The 22,789-nt window shown below is 42.4% G+C and overlaps 1 protein-coding gene across 1 annotated transcript in view; it reads right to left on the bottom strand.

Annotated features, from left to right (window-relative positions):
- Positions 1-22,789, bottom strand: part of LOC126477267 (uncharacterized protein KIAA0825 homolog) — a 177,721-nt gene that overhangs the window by 99,993 nt on the left and 54,939 nt on the right. The window lies entirely within an intron of this gene.

The raw sequence follows: 22,789 nt of genomic DNA, 5'->3' as shown, positions 1-22,789 counted from the left end.
AAGCCAAATGTTCTGAATAAAGTAAAAGAAAAAGATAAAAGATATAACTGTCTACCAAACTTTCAGTTATATATTATGAGGGAAAAGTTATGAAGACATGATTGCTCGGAGTTGTCTGCTGGTATTAAACAATGTGCTTTGAATTTAACAGTAACATTTCCACTAGGAGTAACTTCAATGAAAGCAGGAAGTGAAGAAGTGAACTGATTTATAGGTTATTTCATTACTAATGTCTGAATAACAGAAGAAAGTGATCACACTTCTCTGTCTTAACCAGTATGTACAATAGGTTAGCACTTTGACAGTCAGCTGGAGGACAACACCAAGTGTAAGTTTGCTAAGTGAATTGCAGCTGATGTCTGTTGAACCTTGTTGTGCAGGATATAAACTATGATGTCCTCAGAGGACAGCGATACCATCTAGCAGATATCACTAGAAGGTGGCATCTAAAGGTCATTGGTCATTACTTTTAGTGAACCCATGAACAGCACTAGGTGCCCTCTGGTGAAGGCAACATTGTTGACATGCAGTCTTAGTAGTGGCTACCTGTGACTCAACCAGTATCTGAAATATTCTTTGTAAAGCAATAAGCAACATTGTACGTGATGCGATTTCATATATGTATATGGTCAAGCAGCCAAGCAGCTGGGACAGTGGAATAACTGATCTTCCTGCAGGTCATACATTTAGGAATCTGTGGCGCAACTTGACTAGAAGAAGGTATCGGTTGGTAGGACATTTTCTGAGGCATCAAGGGATCACCAATTTAGTATTTGAGGGCAGCATGGAGAGTAAAAAACATAGGGGGAGACCAAGAAATGAATACACTAAGCAGATTCGGAAGGATATCGGGTGCAACTTGGAGATGAAGCTTGCATGGCATAGAGTAGCATGGCGAGCTGCATCAAACCAGTATCTCGACTGAAGACCACAACAGCTACAACAACAAAAAAGTGTTTTCTATAAAAATCAATAAAATTTTCAATATAATATTCGGAATGTTGGGAAGCAATTAATCTATCAATTAAAAACAGATCTAAATGTACTTCTAAACATACAAATGAAGAACAGAAAATAGTGTGATGGGGAATACGTGTATATCCATCAGTGAAAATTAACATAATGCGCGATGTATTTACGAAATTGTTTTGTGTACATTTGTCTCAATATTGGTCTTATTGTGTCTATTTATATTATTAATTCTTTTTTGCACTTTTAATCCTCAAATGACCTCCAAATTCTCTACAATAATAAACACTAATTCATACTGTAGCATACTACAGTACCTGCATCAACAGCCCCTAGAGAGAAACAGAAATATTTGGAGCAGTAGCAGCAGCTGCAATAGCAGTAGTAAAAACAGCAGAAATTTGTCCCAGTGGCATTCATGCCACATTTTGCAAGAATTTTCATTTGTCAAGGACAGGTGGGAAGTTATCAATGAAAGACACAAAACCTAAACTTTTCTTCTAAGAATGAGACGCTGGTCAAAAAGGCAGTACATCTTTCTACTGTTGCAACATCTGTGCTGTGAAATAAATAAACCTAGTGTCTATGAGTTTTGAGTCCCTTCAGAAAAACAATATTGAAATATTTTGAAACTGACAAAAATTATGTTATAACGTCAAGTTTACCACATATATTTCAGAACGACACAACACATATAAGTCACAGAGTAAGTTGACAAGCAAGACATGTGTACACGTTAGCATTCGAATGAGCACTGAGTCCCAGTCTAGCGGCCGCTGCTCGGCTGGCCACTTAGGTGGTGCAGCTGCTGCATGGCTGGCAGACAGCGCCGCACGTAGAGGACGCGTGTAATTGTGTGGCGGCACTTTGAATGATCGGCGAGTTACAACACTTTTCCCCTCTTTGAAATTGTTGCACTGGTCTTGATGGAGGTGTCCTGGAGATGGCTAACGTCCATAGGCATTGTTTGACTTGCCGTAGAATCTCGAGGAGGAGGCTTCCCATACGGACGGAAGTGTCCCTGATGATAACGGGTCGAAATGACAGGAGACGTAGGGGTCGAATCTGCTGGGGCCCCATGCACCAATCTGCCCGTTGCGGCAAGTCCAGTTGATATGACAGGAGACATAGGCGATGTATCAGCGTCCGTTGGAGGAGGAGGCAAGTAGATTTGCTCTGACAGAGGATGGTCCTCCGGTTCCTGCATTGGCACATCTCCTGGTGGCGTCCGTTCTTGTGCTGGCATCGCGATGATGGTGAGAGGGCTGCGTTGTGAGTATTGAGATATGCCAAGATCCCGAGCGTCAGGTAGAGCCAAACGTGGTGTAGCGACATTCGGAACAGGCGTTGCTGGCACACAAGGCCGAAGCTGGTCTGAATGATGCACTGCAACACCCGTGTCCGTCTGGATTTCATACAGGCGTCTGCCACGGTGTCTTAAGATGCGGCCTGGGCTCCATTTTGGCCGCCTGCCATATCCCCGTATCGAGATGAGGTTGTCAGTGGTGAACTGGCCAAGTGAAGGCACCCGCGGCCGTGAGGTGGAAGGCCGCAGAAGATGAAGTAGCATGCGGGGCTGTCATCATGTAAGAGCTCAGCCAGGCTGTGGTCGCCCATGGGGGTGAAACGGTAAGACGCCAGAAACTGGAGAAGCGCATCATCAGCAGCAGAAGAAGTCAGAAGTTTCCGCATCTGAACCTTAAATGTGTGGACCAGTCACTCAGCCTCACCGTTGGATTGTGGATGAAACGGCGGGGCCATGACATGCATAACGCCGTGACGAGCACAAAAATCCGCAAATTCGGATGAGACAAATTGTGGACCATTATCAGTAACAAGAGTAGAGGGGAGGACTTCCAAAGAAAAAATGCGGGCAAGAGCACTGGTGGTTGCCGCGGTGGTAGGTGACGTGCAACGGACAATGAAAGGGAAGTTAGAGTAGGCGTCAATTACGAGGAGCCAATAAGTACCTAAAAAGGGTCCCACAAAGTCAGCATGAATGCACTCCGAGGGCTTCTCAGGCGAAGACCACAGTGACAAAGATGACTTCGGGGCAGCGGCCTGTGACGCACAAGGGCCGCAGGCAGCGACCATGTGTGCTATTTCAGAGTCGATGCCAGGCCAGTACACATGACGGCGCGCCAGAGATTTTGTGCGAGACACACCCCAGTGCCCTTGGTGAAGGAGGCGCAAGACCGAAGCACGCAAAGATGCAGGTACCACAACACACGGCGAAGCATTGTCAGTGGAGAGGAGGATAACACCATCCCTAGCCGTGAGGCGGTAGCACAAAGCGTAGTAGTTCCGCAATGAATCAGAAGTCTTAGCGGATGGGTGATCTGGCCAACCCTTCTGAATACAGCGTGAAACCCGGGAGAGGGTAGGGTCAGAACCAGTAGCAGCCACCAGCCTGTCTCCAGTGATGGGGAACCCATCCACAACCCGCTGCTTGGCAACATCCAGGTGGAAACACAAAAGTTTGTCCCTATCGAATGCCTGATCAGGACCCATGGGAAGGCGAGACAGAGCATCAGCATTTGCATGTTGAGCCGTTGGCCGGAAATGAATCTCATAATTGAAACGAGACAAGTAAAGAGCCCAACGCTGGAGGTGGTGTGCAGCCTTGTCGGAAAGTGACGTTGATGGATGAAACAAGAAAACAAGTGGTTTGTGATCCGTAACAAGATGAAATTTTGAGCCATAGAGAAAAACACCAAACTTATGAAGAGCATAAATAATGGCCAAATCTTCTTTCTCAATTTGAGAATACTTTTGTTGGGCATCCGTGAGCGTTTTGGAGGCATAAGCAATGGGTTGTTCTGAACCGTCAGGAAAACGGTGCGCGAGGACTGCACCGACCCCGTACTGAGAGGTGTCTGTGGCAAGAACAAGATGTTGGCCAGGTCGATAAGTAGCCAGGCACGGGGCCTGTTTCAGCATAGTCTTCAATTTCTGGAAAGCCTTTTCGCATGACGCGGACCAGTGAAAAGGCACGTTTTTATGCAACAGGCGATGCAACGGCTGAGCCACCGAAGCCACAGACGGTAAAAACTTGTGATAGTATGCTATTTTCCCCAAGAAGGCCTGCAGTTCATTAACAGATGTAGGGCGAGGAAGGGCATCGATCGCAGCGACAGTTTGCTGAAGTGGACGAATACCATCCCGAGAGAGTTGAAACCCCAAGTACGTGATAGATGCCTGAAAAAATTGTGATTTCTGAAGATTACACTTAAGACTGGCAGTCTGTAAGACATGAAAAAGTGTGCGGAGATTTTGAAGATGTTCTTCAGTGGTGGAGCCAGTGACAACAATGTCGTCCATGTAATTGATACACCCAGGGACAGGGAGCAATAATTGTTCCAAGAATCGCTGAAAGAGAGCAGGGGCGCTAGCAACCCCGAATGGCAAGCGTTGGTATTGGTAGAGGCCGAAAGGCATGTTAAGGACCAGAAACTGCCGGGAAGCAGCGTTGAGAGGAAGTTGATGATAAGCTTCTGACAGGTCAATTTTAGAAAAATACTGGCCTCCAGCAAGTTTAGTGAACAGTTCTTCAGGACGGGGCATAGGGTAAGTGTCGATGAGGCATTGAGCATTTACAGTGGCTTTGAAATCGCCACAGAGACGAATATCACCATTTGGCTTAGCAAAGACAACGACAGGAGAGGACCACTCACTGGAAGTGACAGGAAGCAAGACCTCTGAAGTAGTGAGACGATCCAACTCCCATTTTATCCGATCATTAAGGGCCACAGGAATGGGCTGAGCCTGAAAAACTTAGGCCGAGCAGTGGATTTGAGCGTGATATGAGCTTCAAAGTCGTTTGCATGGCCTAACCCAAGAGAAAAAAGGGACGAAAATGTCCTCAACAAGGAATCCAGTTGAGTATAAGGAATAGCATCAGAGACAATATTGACAGAGTCATCTATGGAGAACCCAAAAACGCGAAAGGCATCGAAACCAAAAAGATTTTCTGCATTGCTCTGGTCGACCACAAATATGGGAACAGTGCGAATGATGGATTTGTAAGATACCTCAGCATTAAACTGTCCCAAGAGAGAAATCTTCTGTTTATTGTACGTCTGTAATTGCCGAGTGACAGGTGACAGGAGTGCAGAACCCAACTGAAGATATGTCTGAGAATTAATTATAGTGGCAGCAGAACTGGTATCCACTTGCATGCGAACATCTCAACCAAGGATTTGGACAGTGAGGAATAACTTCCCTGAAAGGGAAGAAGTGCAATTGACAGACAACACAGAATCAGAGTCATGTTCATGAACATCATGTATGCGGTCAGATTTGCAAATGGAAGACACATGACCTTTCTTTTTGCAATTGTGACACACAGCCCAACGTTGGGGACAATCCTCGCGTGAATGTTTCGTAAAACACCGCGGATATGAAGGAAGTTGCCAGGGTTTTTGCTGCAGTGTCTTAGCGGGTTGTTTACGGCTAGGCCGAGGCTGCGCATGGGAGTGCACTGCGGCCACATCGGCCGGCGGGGACGCGCCGTACGCGTCATCAACAGCACACAGAGGTTGTATTTCCCTGACATCACCCCACATCTCTATTTGTGCCACAGGGGCGCGAGAAATTTCAAAAGACTGCGCAATGGAGAGAACTTCATCTAGAGTCGGATTCGCCAACTGAAGGGCACGTTGCCGAACTTCTTTGTCGGGCGCCGACCGGATAATAGCATCCCGTACCATGGAATCGGCATAGGATTCTTTGTGAACATCAGTAACAAACTGACACTTTCGACTGAGGCCATGAAGTTCAGCAGCCCAAGTGCGATAGGATTGATGTGGCTGTTTTTGACAATGATAAAAGGCAACATGAGAGGCTACCACATGCGTTTGCTTTTGAAAATAGACAGACAGAAGTGAGCACATTTCAGCAAAGGACAAAGACGCAGGATCCTTCAAAGGAGCCAATTGCGACAACTACCAATACATTTGAGGTGAAATCCAGGAAAGGAACAGAGACTTACATGGTTGTTCATCCGTGACATGAAATGCCAAGAAGCACTGTCGAAGACGTTTTTCATAATCAGACCAGTCTTCCACTGTCTCATCGTAAGGAGGAAAAGGAGGTATAGCCAATGACGAGAAACACCCCGCATTTGACGCCGCGACGAAATCGCGAATCGCCGCTGTTAGAAGCGTTTGCTGTTCAAGGAGATTTTGCAATAGTTGCTCGACAGTAGCCATGGAACCCTGTGGGTCAACGGTGAAAAGGAAAAATCCCATCCTCGTCGCCAATTGTTATAACGTCAAGTTTAACCCATATATTTCAGAACGACACAACACATATAAGTCACAGAGTAAGTTGACAAGCAAGACATGTGTACACGTTAGCATTCGAATGAGCACTGAGTCCCAGTCTAGTGGCCGCTGCTCGGCTGGCCGCTTAGGTGGTGCAGCTGCTGCATGGCTGGCAGACAGCGCCGCATGTAGAGGACGCGTGTAATTGTGCGGCGGCACTTTGAATGATCGGCGAGTCACAACAAATTACTTCCTTAATTAGAGTGAGTGAAAATTGCAAATTTAAGTGTATCATAGTTGGTTATGGTACACATCATGTCTTTATAATGTTCAAACATGTGATACTTCAGCATGTGCCTTATGAGGCCTTGTAAGTAAAGACAATGAAGATTTCAAAACTTCTTCTTTAAGACTGTAATAACCCTTGCACCTATATTTGAGGCAACAAATCAAGTGCAAACACTTATAAAAAGCATTACTTAGAAGGTACACAATGGCATAAAAGTTACATCATAATGTAATAGAATAGAAGTTTATTGTCTCATGCATACTTTCAAGTCATTTAATTGATGCATAAGAGATTCATCAAAACACAACAATTTACTAACAGTTTTCCTTAAAATCAATAGTGTAATATACTGATACCTACATAACTGATACATAACACCATTACTTTTTAAATAAGAAACTACAACATCCTAATTACCTTTTTGTTCTCTTGTGCTCAAACTGTCAGATCCTCCTCCATGAACTCCTAAATTGAATAGTAACATTTCTGCACCAGTTCATCACACAAGATTTTTTTCAATGTTTCTACATTAATACTGAACAATGCTTTTCATTTCATATCAGTATACTGCAGAGTTTGAGCCTAAAGTCAGAGTTTGAGCCTGAAGTTTTAAACAGTGGATGGGCAGCATAAAACTATTTTCATTTATGGTGTTTTAATCATGTTGAAATTGATTCCCTACGATGTGCAAAGATAATCAGCTCTTATATATACAGTGAGGGAACACATAATATACTTAAGACTTTTTAGGACTGGATGACATGATTTTCTTCACTTTACACAGTACTTAAGAAAGGCAAACAAACTCAGCAGCTTGCACCCCCAGCTACCACCACAAAATTATGTCAAAACTGCCACCTACTCAATTATTGAACTTGCTGCAACCACAAAAATCCCTTCTGCACTTCTGTTCCATTTAATGGTAACTCCGATACTTTTGCTTGTAGACATAAAGTCCAAATTATTTGCTAACCATTTGTTGTTGCTGCCTATCAGTTCCCATTATTGCAGTCATCTGACCTCAAGACAAACACACCTACACCTACATAAGCATATTCAGAACATAAGCTAAGTTTGATGCAGACACTGGGCAACCACATCCCTAGTAAATTTGGAACCCTGAAAGCTGACTGATAGCATGCAATCCTATCCTATGCACTGGGTCCTTACAGCATATGTAAATAAAAGAATACCAATCCAAGGTGCAGCCAAATATAAATCAGTGTTTCAGGTATGAACTGCCTCATTTGTAAATACAGGCCCAACATTCTCAGGTTAGAAACTTTTCTCAGAAGACCTAATCTGTGCCTGGCCGTTTGGCATCAAGATCAGATTAAGCAAAAATACACAACAAAAATTCTACCATATGTGAAACATCACATTCACACTATCTATATTGATATCTGTATCTATATTTGTACTCTGCAAAGTGCTGTTAAGTGCATGGTACAGGGTACTTTCCATACTACTGCTGATTTAGGTTTCTTCACCTTCGAATTGCCTAAGGGTTGCAGAAAGAGTGACTGCTTTAATGCCACTGTGCACAATACAGTTAGTCTAATTTTGGTTTTGAGGTTTTTGAGGGAGCAATACATAGGATGTGTGGTGTCACCGCCAGACACCACACTTGCTAGGTGGTAGCTTAAATCGGCCGCGGTCCGTTTAGTACATGTCGGACCCGCGTGTCGCCACTGTGTGATCGCAGACCGAGCGCCACCACAAGGCAGGTCTCGAGATACGGGATAGCACTCGCCCCAGTTGTACGGACGACATTGCTAGCGACAATACGGATGAAGCCTTCCTCACATTTGCCGAGAGACAGTTAGAATAGCCTTCTGCTAAGTCCATGGCTACGACCTAGCAAGGCGCCATTAGCCTTACCTAGTTTGAGAGTTATCGTATAAATGTCTCAAGAAGAACTTTGCAAACCAACAAAGAATAAAGTTAAGTATATTCCAAAGCTACGTATTTTCTTTATAGCAGTCATAACGTATCTTGTTCCAGACTTGACGCCAGTCGGCGTGTGTGTACGCGTGCCTTTCGGCTCCCTTTTCAGTGTGGCATGACTAGCTTGTTATGCCACAACAGGATGTGTGATATATTCCTAGATTCCTCACATCTTGAGACTCACATTAGGCTTTTGTGGGATGGTTGTTATCTATCTCACAGCATCTGCCACAGCTCCCCCCTCCCATCCCTAGTTCCCCTATTGTCTGTAGTGGCATTGGGCAGTGGAGCACAATTATTCAATGATCCCCTCCTAGACTGGTTCAGCTGTCCCTACATGCTTACCTCTAGGAAAGAGTTGTGGTTACTTGTGACAATAAGTGATCGAAAGTAGTTCTTGACTGCCTAGAATGCTTATGTTTGTCACACACATGTAGATTTCTTTTGTGAACCTGAGCAGCCTTTTGCTATTGACAAAAGCTTCACAGTTTAACTGAGCACCTTTACTGATGAATAGAACTCGCATGTTGATGATGGCATAATAACAATATTTTCAACAGCATACAAACACAAAGAGCAATCTTTGTTACATGTGCTTGTAGGAACAGCTCCATCAACTGAAAGTACTGATATTTCGCAGTCTATGACTGTTTGTGATCCTGCAGGAAAACTCATCTAAAAATAACATTATGGCTCCATTCTGTTAAAACAGAATTGCACATCAAGTTTATTAATTCAAGTAATGGAGCCAAAACAGTAAACTTATTTATTGCACCACTAATTGACATAGCTTAAAAAGATGATGTAAAACTCACCTGCTATAGCTACTGCTGCTGTACCTTATATACCTTTTAACAAACACAAATTTACAGCATACATTGTTTCAAACATACTTTTTAAAGTTTACAATCAAAATTTGATTGTTTTTACAAAACAGGTTACAGAATTTGATTCTACATTTTGTTACAATTTTTATAAGGCAGCTAACAAGCCAAAATATCATGATCATTATAGCCAAATTACACGAGATACCTTTCTACAATAATGTTTGAATTACTTTCATTTATAATTTTGAAAATAAAGATTTGATTTCGTTGCATCTTTATGAGAAGCTGAATAATAATTGTTATAATTTCTCTATGTACAAATTTTCTGAATATTAATTTAAACATTTGTTTACATGGGTTTTAATGAATTTTCAGTTAGTGACTAGATATTCATGATACATTAATCATATTTCATGTTAATTACTCTTCAGATGATTTAATTTCATGAATTCAGTGAATTAACAAAGTTAACATGCATGCTCAACCATTTAGTTGATTTTGAGTAAATGTCATGATTTTTTATCATATACATCAAAATGGTTGGAATCATAGATATAATTAAATGTCATCCTATTCTGCTACTTTATATCAGACAGATTGGCCATTGATGATAATGTCAATGAAATTTCCAGACATCTTGGTGGCTGTCATCCCTAGAGGATCTGCATACGTGGCACCCTCTCATCCATAAATGGTCACCTCACTTAGTTTTCCAGAAGTCAGCAGCTAGGTGGGAATCTCTTGCCTTTGTACCACAATGGGGATGGTTAATGTGTGTTGGGGAGCAAAGTTACCAAGTACAGCCTTCAGCTATGTCCTATACGTTGACTACAATGGTCTGCAGTTAATTGGTACGAATGAGACTGACGTGATGGTTGGCACCATTCAGAGAAATGCAGAGGCATTTATAATTGGGGAGGGGGAGGAGGGGTTGCAGTTGCCCTAGTAAGAGCTGCTTTAGTATATGAAATTCAAAAACAACCTGTAACAGCTGCGCCAAATTTTTGTCATCTAAAATATCACAAAAATTGTCATTAATATGACTGCAAAATACCAATAAAATTACATGAGCATGATATAAATCATATGTAAATTGAATTATAAAATGAAGTACAGTAGTGAAAAAAATTATAGGAGGTTGAAACTCAAAATTACAAAAAGGATTATTTATTTAAAATTCTGTGTTTTTTCCCTTAAGAAATCAAATTTTTATAAAACTATCTTAGAGCTATACCAGTGTATAACTGATTGCAGAGATTCTCAAAAGTGAAGGAACGTCTTTTGTTGAACAACATATACCTGTAGTTACATAATGTTTCAACATTTGTTAAAACAAATGGAGCATGCACTTTGATATTTTCCTTTAGTATCAAAATGAATCTAAAATTTCAAAAAATTCATAAATGGAACATTACATTTGGTATAATACTGGCAAAAATAATGAGATATTTTCTTCGATATCCATAAATGGTACAAGTTAAGAACTGTAGGTAATGTGACAAAATTTCAATGTGTACGGATACATTCTTGAGCAACATTGTTGTGTTTTTCCAAGAAACACCTGTGTTATTTGTTCTTGTCAATGTCAAAAGACTGAACTCTAGTGTCATAAATAGACATTAAATACAAACATTTAAAAAAATGAATTAAAATTTTAAAAATTACATCTTCTTAGAAAATTAAATACAGTATGCTGCCATTATGAAAAAAGGCGAAGTTAAATTTACATTCTTGTGGCTAGAGTATTTCAGATTTTTGTAATTGTCACAATCTATTTACTTATTTATTTCTTTTGTAATATGTGTAGCTACAATGTGTAGCTTATAAGGAAAGAATGATTACATGTCAACAAGCTCTGGATGTTATTCATATGCTAAAATAAAATGAAGTGAAGCAGCTGATCGACTAACAACTGAGTGATAAAACTACTTAAATGTGTATTTGGTGCCATTAAGAAGGATAGTAACAGTGAGAGCTACATATCTTCATAATCCTCAAATTGATACCGCCAGTTGGTATTTACCTCAACATTTAATGTAAGGGTATATACTGGTGTTCAAGTACTGGCACTGTATGGTGTGAATAATGTGGATTACTTCAAGGTGTGTGGCTTTCGGATACTTTTACCAGCAGTAATTCATGCATTTAAGTATGAAGGCTTTCACGACCGGATGACATATCTTCTGGTAAACCTTCCGGGATGTAAGGTCGTGGTCCATGAAACTCTTCAGCTCCTAACGTTTCGTCCAGAGCTGCGCTGGACATCTTCAGAGGGGTGTTTCTCCTCCGGTGAGTCTTGCCGAGTCATACATCCTGAGGTTCTGGACATGCTGGTTTTGAACATATGACAGGAAGGATGAAAACTAAATGATTAATGGAAAATCTCATATAAGATGTGAAACAAATACTAACAAAGAGATAGAGGGGCTGGCCAGTACTTACCTCAGCTCAGTACAGCCGATAGATACACATAAAACAGAACTGAAAATTTACATTCCTAGCTTTCGGAACTTTGTTCCTTCATCAGGGAGGGGAGAGGGGAAAAAAGGGAAGAAGGGAAAGTGGATTCAGTTACTTACAACCCAGGTTATGAAGCAACAGGGAAAGGTAAACAGGGAGGGTAGCAAGGATGGAGGCATGGTTGTCAGAGGGAAGCCAAAGATATTCTACTGTAAGTACTGTGCCAGCTTCAAACCAAAGAGAATGCATACAGAATTAAAGAGGTATATAGTATAAAGATAAACACAACTATGTAGGATGAAAAGATGCGTGAATGGCTAAAGAGGAAAGGGAAAGAGGAGAAGACTGAAGAGTGAATGGGAGTGAGGTTGTTTAACGTAGGTTCAGTCCTGGGGGATGGCGGGATGAAAGGATGTGTTGGAGTGCAAGTTCCCATCTCCGCAGTTCAGAGGGACTGGTGTTGGGTGGGAGAAGCCAAATGGCACATACGGTGTAGCAGGTTCCTAGGTCCCTAGAATTATGCTTGAGGGCATGCTCCGCTACTGGGTATTGGGCATCTCCTAGGCGGACAGTTCGTCTGTGTCCGTTCATGCGCTCAGCCAGTTTGGTTGTTGTCATGCCGATGTAAAAGGCTGTGCAGTGCAGGCATGTCAGTTGATAAATGACATGTGTAGTTTCACACGTAGCCCTGCCTTGAGCCGGCCGAAGTGGCTGTGCGGTTAAAGGCGCTGCAGTCTGGAACCGCAAGACCGCTACGGTCGCAGGTTCGAATCCTGCCTCGGGCATGGATGTTTGTGATGTCTTTAGGTTAGTTAGGTTTAACTAGTTCTAAGTTCTAGGGGACTAATGACCTCAGCAGTTGAGTCCCATAGTGCTCAGAGCCATTTGAACCATTTGAACCCTGCCTTGAATTGTGTATGTTTTACCAGTAGCGGGGCTGGAGTAGGTGGTTGCGGGGGGATGCATGGGGCAGGTTTTGCAGCGGGGTCGGTTACAGGGGTAGGAACCTCTGGGTAGAGAAGGTAGTCTGGGAATATTGTAGGGTTTAACAAGGATGTTACGGAGGTTAGGGGGGCGACGAAAGGCAACTCTGGGTGGTGTGGGGAGAATTTTGTAGAATATCTTTGGCTTCCCTCTGACAACCATGCCTCCATCCTTGCTACCCTCCCTGTTTACCTTTCCCTGTTGCTTCATAACCTGGGTTGTGAGTAACTGAATCCACTTTCCCTTCTTCCCTTTTTTCCCCTCTCTCCTCCCTGATGAAGGAACAAAGTTCCGAAAGCTAGGAATGTAAATTTTCAGTTCTGTTTTATGTGTATCTATCGGCTGTACTGAGCTGAGGTAAGTACTGGCCAGCCCCTCTATCTCTTTGTTAGTATTTGTTTCACATCTTATATGAGATTTTCCATTAATCATTTAGATCACCTATATGGTCCACATCCTTCATTGTTTTGTCCCTTTTGTTAGCTATCACTTACATCTGTCATCTTTACACTTTCTCTTCTTCAGTGTTTTATATATACGTAAATAAATATTTTCGTCACCAACTGTGCTAGTTTCATCTTCCTCCTATTATCTTGTTCCGTTTATAGTCCTCTTCTCTTTTTTATTTATTGATTTATTTATTCAACATTCCATAGTTTTAACGTTCGTTATTCGCTGATTCCCAGCCAACAATCACTGCCAACAATCTCTTCCACACCTACCAGTATCATACATTTCCGTCGATTTCTTGTTGCTGGCGATATTTTTGTGCCATTGGCTATCTTTCTCTGCCACAAGAAAAATTTTTTGGGACATTTCTGCTCCAGCCGCGATCTTTTTTGCGGCACGCGCGATCTTTTTTGCGGCACGCGCGATCTTTTTTGCGGCACGCGCGATCGCTTTTGCGGCACGCGCGATCTTTTTTCGCCACTCGCTATCTCTGTTTTTGAGCTACGCGTGTTCTTTTTCCCCTGATCTGGACATACTTGCTTGGTCTGGTCAACTTTTTCCGTATTTTTCTTATTTAGTGGTCTTCCTTTGGTATTGAATATTACCAACACAATTTCTTTCTTCCCTTCTCGTCCTTCCCTCCGTGTTTTACTCCTTCTTATGATTACTATCTCAACTTTAGTTATTTAATTTCCCTACCCACCAGTTACCCACTATGTACCCTAATCCTATACCACATTATTTACATTCATTCCGGAAACATGCATTCACCATAGCCAAACTGCAATCCCACATACTTTTCCTCCAGTCCTGCTTAACCTTTGGAATTACCCCTAAAGGGCTTACCTTAAAAGTTCCCATCTCCGGGTGCAATTCCTCCTTCCACCAGTCTCTCCTGGACTTCCAGAACCTTCGATCCTTAGCCCTTACCCAACTTGTCCTGAATCTCTACACTACTTCATGTAACCACCACTCCCAACAGCTCCTATCTCTCTTCAAAGTCCTCCACCTCTCGAACCCTTGCTTGGAGAACACACTGAGGAACATCATCCTAGAAGCCAGCTGCAAACTTGAGTTCCATGCCACACACCACCTGAAAAAACTATCCACAGTGCTAGTGCAACACCTAAGAAGTGGGGTCCCTCTCCCTATCCCTCACAAACACCAACCACAACAGAACCTTCAACAAACCCCCCTCATAGCCAACAAACCTAGCCTAGCCACCTTACTCAATCTCCCCATCCCAGCACATACCCCACACAGACCAAATCTCAACTATAACCACAGTCAAATGCCACATATCACCAGTCCCAATTCAGTCCTAAACCTCTCATCCAGATCCCTCTCTCCTCCAGAGACATCTGTTCTATCAAAAGGCTTAACCTTTAGCCCCACGCCTAAATTCAACCACACTGCCCTGGTTAAAGATCTCCTCTCATTCACCCGGAACCTCAACTGGAAATATCACTTCACTACCCAAACACAGCCCCCAAGTACTAGACCCAGTGTTGAACCCTGTCTAGAACAGTTCCAACTGCCTTCTCAAAGGGATCCTCCTCCCCTCCCCCAAAACCATCCCTTGCAGACATTTCAGGAATTCCTCACATCCAGTGTTGCCTCCCAGTCCTTCTTGAAGAACATCCCGACAACCCCCAACATCACCCCAGCTGAATCCCGTGCCATTAAGGAGCTGAAAATAGACCGCTCTATTGTCATCCTCCCGGCGGATAAAGGCTCCACAACTGTCGTACTTGACCATGTGGAGTATGTGGCAGAAGGACTGCATCAACTCTCTGACACCTCAACCTACAAAGGTGTTACCCAGGATCCCATTCCCTCCATCCAGACTGAGCTGCAAAAAATCCTAAAAATCCAAGGTCCCTCACAAGGCCTCACAACGGCTTCCATAGACTTACTCACTCCACCTGAGCCACGTACCCCTACCTTCTACCTATTACCCAAAATCCACAAAGAGAACCATCCTGGCCGTCCCATTGCAGCAGGCTTCAAATCCCCAACCGAACGTATCTCAGCTCTGGCAGACCAGCACCTACAACCTATCACCCGCAGACTCCCATCCTACATCAAAGACACAAACCACTTCCTAGAATGCCTCAAATCCATTCCCACTCCTCTCCCACCTGAAACCTTTCTTGTCACCATAGATGCTACATCCCTTTACACAAACATCCCACATACCCATGGTCTCTCTGTCCTTGAGCACTACCTCTCCCAACGCCCACCCGAAGATCTTCCAAAAACCTCGTTCCTTATCACACTTACCAACTTCATCCTCACCCATAATTACTTCACTTTTGAAGGCCAGACCTACAAACAAATCAGGGGAACGGCCATGGGAACCAGGATGGCTCCCTCCTATGCGAACCTCTTCATGGGCCGCATGGAGGAGGCTTTCCTGAAGACCCAACAGCTGCTTCCCCTGGCCTGGTATAGGTTTATAGATGACATCTTTGTGGTCTGGACTCATGGTGAAGAAATACTCCTTAATTTCCTCCATAACCTCAACTCCTTTTCGAATCTGAATTTCACCTGGTCCTTCTCCAAAACCCAAGCCACCTTCCTGGATGTTGACCTTCATCTTGTTGAAGCTCACATCCACACCTCTGTCCATATAAAACCCACAAACAAACAACAGTACCTTCACTTTGATAGCTGCCATCCTTTCCACATCAAACGCTCCCTTCCCTACAGCCTAGGTATTCGTGGCAAACGTATCTGCTCCAGTGACGAATCCCTCAACAACTACACCAATAACCTGACCAGTGCTTTCCTCTCCCGCAACTATCCTGCAGACCTTGTCCACAAACAGATTTCCCGAGCAAAACATTCCTCCCCGTCCAACAACAATGTTCCTACCCCCAGACCACACAGAAGCATCCCCCTTGTCACCCAATATTATCCTGGCCTCGAAAACATCAACAAATTACTCCGCCAGGGATATGACTTTCTCAAGTCAACCACTGAAATGAGATCATCCCTTGACAAAATTCTCCCCACACCACCCAGAGTTGCCTTTCGTCGCCCCCCTAACCTCCGTAACATCCTTGTTAAACCCTACAATATTCCCAGACTACCTTCTCTACCCAGAGGTTCCTACCCCTGTAACCGACCCCGCTGCAAAACCTGCCCCATACATTCCCCCGCAACCACCTACTCCAGCCCCGCTACTGGTAAAACATACACAATTCAAGGCAGGGCTACGTGTGAAACTACACATGTCATTTATCAACTGACATGCCTGCACTGCACAGCCTTTTACATCGGCATGACAACAACCAAACTGGCTGAGCGCATGAACGGACACAGACGAACTGTCCGCCTAGGAGATGCCCAATACCCAGTAGCAGAACATGCCCTCAAGCATAATTCTAGGGACCTAGGAACCTGCTACACCGTATGTGCCATTTGGCTTCTCCCACCCAACACCAGTCCCTCTGAACTGCGGAGATGGGAACTTGCACTCCAACACATCCTTTCATCCCGCCATCCCCCAGGACTGAACCTACATTAAACAACCTCACTCCCATTCACTCTTCAGTCTTCTCCTCTTTCCCTTTCCTCTTTAGCCATTCACGCATCTTTTCATCCTACATAGTTGTGTTTATCTTTATACTATATACCTCTTTAATTCTGTATGCATCCTCTTTGGTTTGAAGCTGGCACAGTACTTACAGTAGAATATCTTTGGCTTCCCTCTGACAACCATGCCTCCATCCTTGCTACCCTCCCTGTTTACCTTTCCCTGTTGCTTCATAACCTGGGTTGTGAGTAACTGAACCCACTTTCCCTTCTTCCCTTTTTTCCCCTCTCTCCTCCCTGATGAAGGAACAAAGTTCCGAAAGCTAGGAATGTAAATTTTCAGTTCTGTTTTATGTGTATCTATCGGCTGTACTGAGCTGAAGTAAGTACTGGCCAGTCCCTCTATCTCTTTGTTAGTATTTGAAGGATAAAAACTGGTTACTATGGCCACATATTGCTGGTGGAGGGGCGGGATTCCTGCATTGTGGCACAATTCTCAGTCCTAATAAAGTGCAGAAATTGTAATGGTACAAAGTTACGTTCTGTGATACTTGCAGCTTGTGTCTGTAGTCTGAAGCAGCAGAGGACCACTTATAGTGTACTCCAAAAAGGGGTGATATCACTCAAAACAATCATTCAAAATTACTAAACAAGATTATTGTTAGGTGTATTCAATGAAGGTACCACTGCACTGAAAGGAATTGATCAGTCTTATAGCGTTGAATGTAATAACTTCCTTTTCCTGCTTTTTTAATTTAAATCCAGTTTCATTCACTGTGTGAGCAAATATTACACAAAATAAACAGTATTTTTTTATTTTGTCAAACAGTTTTAATGGCAGGAAAACAGATTAGACGGAATGTGGTTTTTATAGGACAAGTGTGTGTGTGTGTGTGTGTGTGTGTGTGTGTGTGTGTGTGTGTGTGTGTGTGCAGTATCTCCTCCCACACACCTGTATCAATTGCAACCAAATTTGGCATACAAACAGTACATTTCATGACTGTCAGTACTGTGGGGGTTAAATCTTTTTAGCTCCAATAGGCATGGCGATTGGGCAAGAAATGATTTTTTCAGTCCCTGATTTGTAGGCTGCCCTCGGGACAGGCATGTCATGTGGGAGTAGTACTGCCCTGCCTTATTGACTTACTTGCAGCCTATATCCCAGGGACTAAAGTACCGTATTTTGCCGGAGGTAGGAGGGGATGGATATGGAGAAAGGGGCAGGAGCAGATACACATAGAAATTGGGCAGGATGAGATGGACAAAGAGAGGGAGCAGGAGGAGACAGGCAGAAATAGGAGGAGGAGGGGATGTACACAGAGAGAGTGGGGCGAGGAGCTGGACAGAGAGAGAGAGAGAGAGAGAGAGAGAGAGAGAGAGAGAGAGAGAGAGAGAGGGTGGGAGTAGGTGGAGAGGGACACCGAGAGAGGGGGTGGAGGAAATGGAAGAGAGTGGTAGAGGAGGAGTTGGGCAGGGAGGGGTAGAGGAGAAGTTGGGCAGAAAGGGAGGGGAGGAGGAGTAGATGGGCAGGAAGTGGAGAGATGAGAAGATAGGCGGAAGATAGGGAGAGGGACAGGAAGATGGGCAGAATATAGGGAGTGGGACAAGAAGATGGGCAGAAGATAGGGAGTGGGACAGGAAGATGGGCAGAATATAGGGAATGGGACAGGAAGATGGGCAGAATATAGGGAATGGGACAGGAAGATGGACAGAAGATAGGGAGTGGGACAGGAAGATGGGCAGAGATATGGGAAGGAGTAGATGGACAGCTCTGCAGCCAGGCGACTAGCGCGAGTTTTGGTGTTCTCGTAAAGATAAGTCATTTTAGATTATAAAACACATAGATTAGTACTGATTATGTGGTAAATAGGTGTATTAGTGTGCCGTTTAAGTGTACCATTAAAGGTTTCATTTTTCTGTACGCAGTATATCAGAAAACGCGAAAAGACCGTACAATCGTATTTTCTGTTTACGTTCTGCTGCAGCAAATCTATAGAATTTCGTTTAGTTGTTCCTTGCTCTCTCCAGCAATTTATCTTAGCATACCTCTTCATTATTTAACTAGCATTTCCGGAAAGTAGCGTAAAGTTTAAGTTGTTGTTTCAGAAACTTTGCACTTTTGTTTTTGTTTACACACAGTTGCGTATAGGCCAAATTTGTGTAACCATATTTTCGTGTTTATCTGTAATTTAACTGACTTATTCTTAATAAACTATTACGTTTATCATGAGTGAAAAGTGCTTGACTTGCCGTAGAATTGTTAGCTCGGGGCTTTGGTGTGATGGGTGCTGTAGTTTTTTCCATGTGGGTGACTGTAGTGGCGTGGGAATAGGGGAAGTAAATGAGACTCATCAGTGGTTATGTAGGATTTGTAGTAGAGATAGGAAGATACTAGAACAGGAGGGGAAAATTGCCGCTCTTCAGGCTGAGTTAGACAAGGCCAGGGGAGATCTTGACAGGTTAAGGAGGGAGAAGGGTAAAGAGAGGTGGGAAGTGGCAACAGGCAACAGGAGGAACAGGCCTAGAACTTTGTCTGACAGCTTTATGGTGAATGTGGAAAATAGATTTGACCTGTTCCTTCAGTTAGAAGCTGGTGAGCCTCAAGCAGTTGCAGGTGTAGACAGGGCACAACAAACTTTCAGCAGCAAATTGAAAAGTAAGAATGTAGGGAAATCAGTAAAGAGAAAGAAAGTGTTGTTGTTAGGTAGTTCCCATGGAAGAGGTGTTGGCCAACTTTTGCAGGATGAACTAGGATCATAATACCAGGTCACCAATTTTTTTAAACCTAGTGCTGGTCTGGAGCAGGTAACAGAGGATTTAGGATCACTTTGCAAAGATTTCACTAAGGAAGACACCGTGGTTATACTGGGTAGGGCAGGTAACAGTATTGACAGAGATCCTGGGTACAGTATAGAGTGTGACCTGGCGAAGATTGCATCAGCATCGAGGCACACAAGTGTTCAGTTTGTATCTGTTCTTGGGCGCCATGACCGACCTCATTTGAACTCTTCTGTCAAGAGAGTTAATTTGGAGCTGGAACGGCTGTTCATGTCGGGTACGGGGTCACACATTGGTGTGGTGCATGTTGATTCTCTGGGTAGGTGGGATTATACTAGGCATAGCCTTCACCTCAACAGGAAGGGGAAGGGTAAATTGTCTGGGGAAATAGCAGGAAAGTTAAAGGGAGGAGGCACTGTCATGAGTGGTAAAATACCAGTGGTTATAGGATTCAGAAAAGACCCTTTTTTAGGGTAGGGAGGACAGAAAGAAAGCAAATTTTAAGAGCGGTTAGAACAGAGAAACCTTCAGTTTGAGAAAGAAATCAAAAAACATAATTCCAGCTTATTACATCAGCATAAACAGCCATTGGTTAAGAATTTTCAACTGTCAGCAGATATTTTAACTCCACCCAATTTTAACTCAGTCAATGTGAAATGTCAGCTATCTTTATTGCATCAAAATATTCGAGGACTGAGAAATAAAATTAATGAATTAACTATCTGCATAGATGAATTAGAGTCTTCAAACCCAGCTGACATAATCTGCCTCTCTGAACATCATGTGACCACTGGTATAGAACTCTTAAGTGTTACAGGGTTTAGGTTAGCATCTCACTTTTGTAGATCAGAAATGGAGAAAGGAGGAGTTGTCACATTCATCAGGAACCGTCATAAATTTAAGAACATAGACATTCATAAATTTTGCCTAGAACAACATATGGAAGCATGTGCAACAGAATTAGAATTTCACAAAAAATCCTTCATAATATTAAGTGTATATTGAGCACCTGCAGGTAACTTTAATCTGTTTGTAAACCACCTTGAAGCTGTACTGGCCCATTTAACAACCAAAAACAAAGAAATAGTGGTTGCTGGTGATTTCAATGTAGATTTCCTTAAAGACTCTCCAATAAGAACTTATTTGAGTTAGTAACACTATCATTCAACTTAATTCCCACTGTAAAGTTCCCCACTAGGATAGCCACTTGCTCACAAACAGCCATTGATAATATTTTTATAGAAAAGTCCAATGAACAAAATTATATTACAAAACCAATAGTCAATGGCATCTCAGACCATGACATGCAGTTCCTTCTGTTAAATGTTAATACTGAACAGGATATAAAATCTGTTGAATCTGAGCTCAAGAGGGTAATCAGTAAGCCAAAAATTGATTATTTTAGGACAGTCCTCAGAGACATTCAGTGGACTGATGTTTATAGTGCTCATGGCATGAATGAAAAATATAACATTTTTGCTAATAAAGTGCTTAACTTATTCGAACACTACTTTCCCCCAAAACTTACCAAGGTTAGAGCAAAGTCTACAAAGAAGCCATGGATTACTTGAGGAATAGGGGTATCTTGTAAAACAAAAACAAAACTGTATCTGTCAATCTGAAACATCTCCAATGTTGATGCTATAGCACATTATAAGAAATACTGCAAAATATTAAAGACTGTAATATAGATGTCAAAGCAAATATATTACAAGGAAAAGATAGTCATATCAGATAACAAAATAAAGACAATATGGGATATAGTGAAGGAGGAGACCGGTAGAACCAGACATGAAGAGGAACAAATAGCATTCAGAGTAAATGATACATTGGTGACAGATGTGTATAGTGTTGCAGAACTTTTTAACAAACATTTTATAACTGTTACTGAAAAGATGGGGTTGTCAGGTTCGGTAGATGCTGCTGTGGAATAACTCAGACCAGAAATTTCAAGCAACTTCCATAATATGAATTTGACCCTCACTACCCCAACATAAATAATGTGCATCATAAAATCTTTAAAATCAAAAACATCTAGTGGGTATGATGAAATATCAACAAAGTTAATTAAAGAATGTGATTCTGAGCTAAGTAACATATTAAGCTATCTGTGTAACCAGTCGTTTATCAGTGGAATATTTCCTGAGTGGCTGAAATATGCTGAAGTTAAGCCACTGTTTAAGAAGAGAGATAAAGAAATAGCATCAAATTTCCATCCAATTTCACTGTTGCCAGCATTCTCAAAAATTTTCGAAAAAGTAATGTACAGTCGTCTTTATAACCATCTTATCTCAAATAACATACTGTCAAAGTCACAGTTTGGATTTCTAAAAGGTTCTGATATTGAGAAGGCTATCTAAACTTACAGTGAAAATGTGCTTAATTCATTAGGCAAAAAATTGCAGGCAACTGGTATATTTTGTGATCTGTCAAAGGCATTTGACTGTGTAAATCACAATATCCTTTTAAGTAAACTAGTATATTATAGTGTAACGGGAAATGCTGCAAAATGGTTCAAATCTTATATCTCTGGCAGGAAACAAAGGGTGTTATTAGGAAAGAGACATGTATCAAGCTATCAGGCATCATCCAACTGGGAACTAATTACATGTGGGGTCCCACAAGGTTCCATTTTGGGGCCCTTACTTTTTCTTGTGTATATCAATGACCTTTAATCAGTAACATTACCAGATGCCAAGTTTGTTTTGTTTGCCAATGATACAAACATTGCAATAAATGGCAAATTAAGTGTAGTCTTAGAAAGATCAGCCAATAAAACATTTGTGGACATTAATCACTGGTTCCTAGCCAATTCTTTGTCACTAAACTTTGAAAAAACACACTACATGCAGTTCAGAACTTGTAAGGGGTGTCCCAAGAGTATATGTCTAACATGTGATGACAAGAAGATAGAAGAAGTGGACAGTGTTAAATTCTTGGGATTACAGCTTGATAATAAATTCAACTGGGAGGAGCACACCACAGAACTGCTGAAGTGTCTTAACAAATCTCTGTTTGCAATGCGAATTTTGTCAGACATAGGGGATATAAAAATGAAAAAGCTGGCATACTATGCTTACTTTCATTCCATAATGTCATATGGGATTATTTTTTGGGGTAATTCATCAAGCAAAGCTAAAGTTTTCTGGGCACAAAAACGTGCAGTAAGAGTCATATGTGGTGTGAACTCAAGAACATCCTGCAGAAGCCTGTTTAGGGAACTAGGGATACTAACTACTGCTTCCCAATATATTTATTCCTTAATGAAATTTGTCATTAAA

The sequence above is a fragment of the Schistocerca serialis genome, chromosome 1 (assembly GCF_023864345.2).
Source record: "Schistocerca serialis cubense isolate TAMUIC-IGC-003099 chromosome 1, iqSchSeri2.2, whole genome shotgun sequence".
Classification (NCBI taxonomy): domain Eukaryota; kingdom Metazoa; phylum Arthropoda; class Insecta; order Orthoptera; family Acrididae; genus Schistocerca; species Schistocerca serialis.
This window is presented reverse-complemented; position numbering and strand designations above follow the sequence as displayed.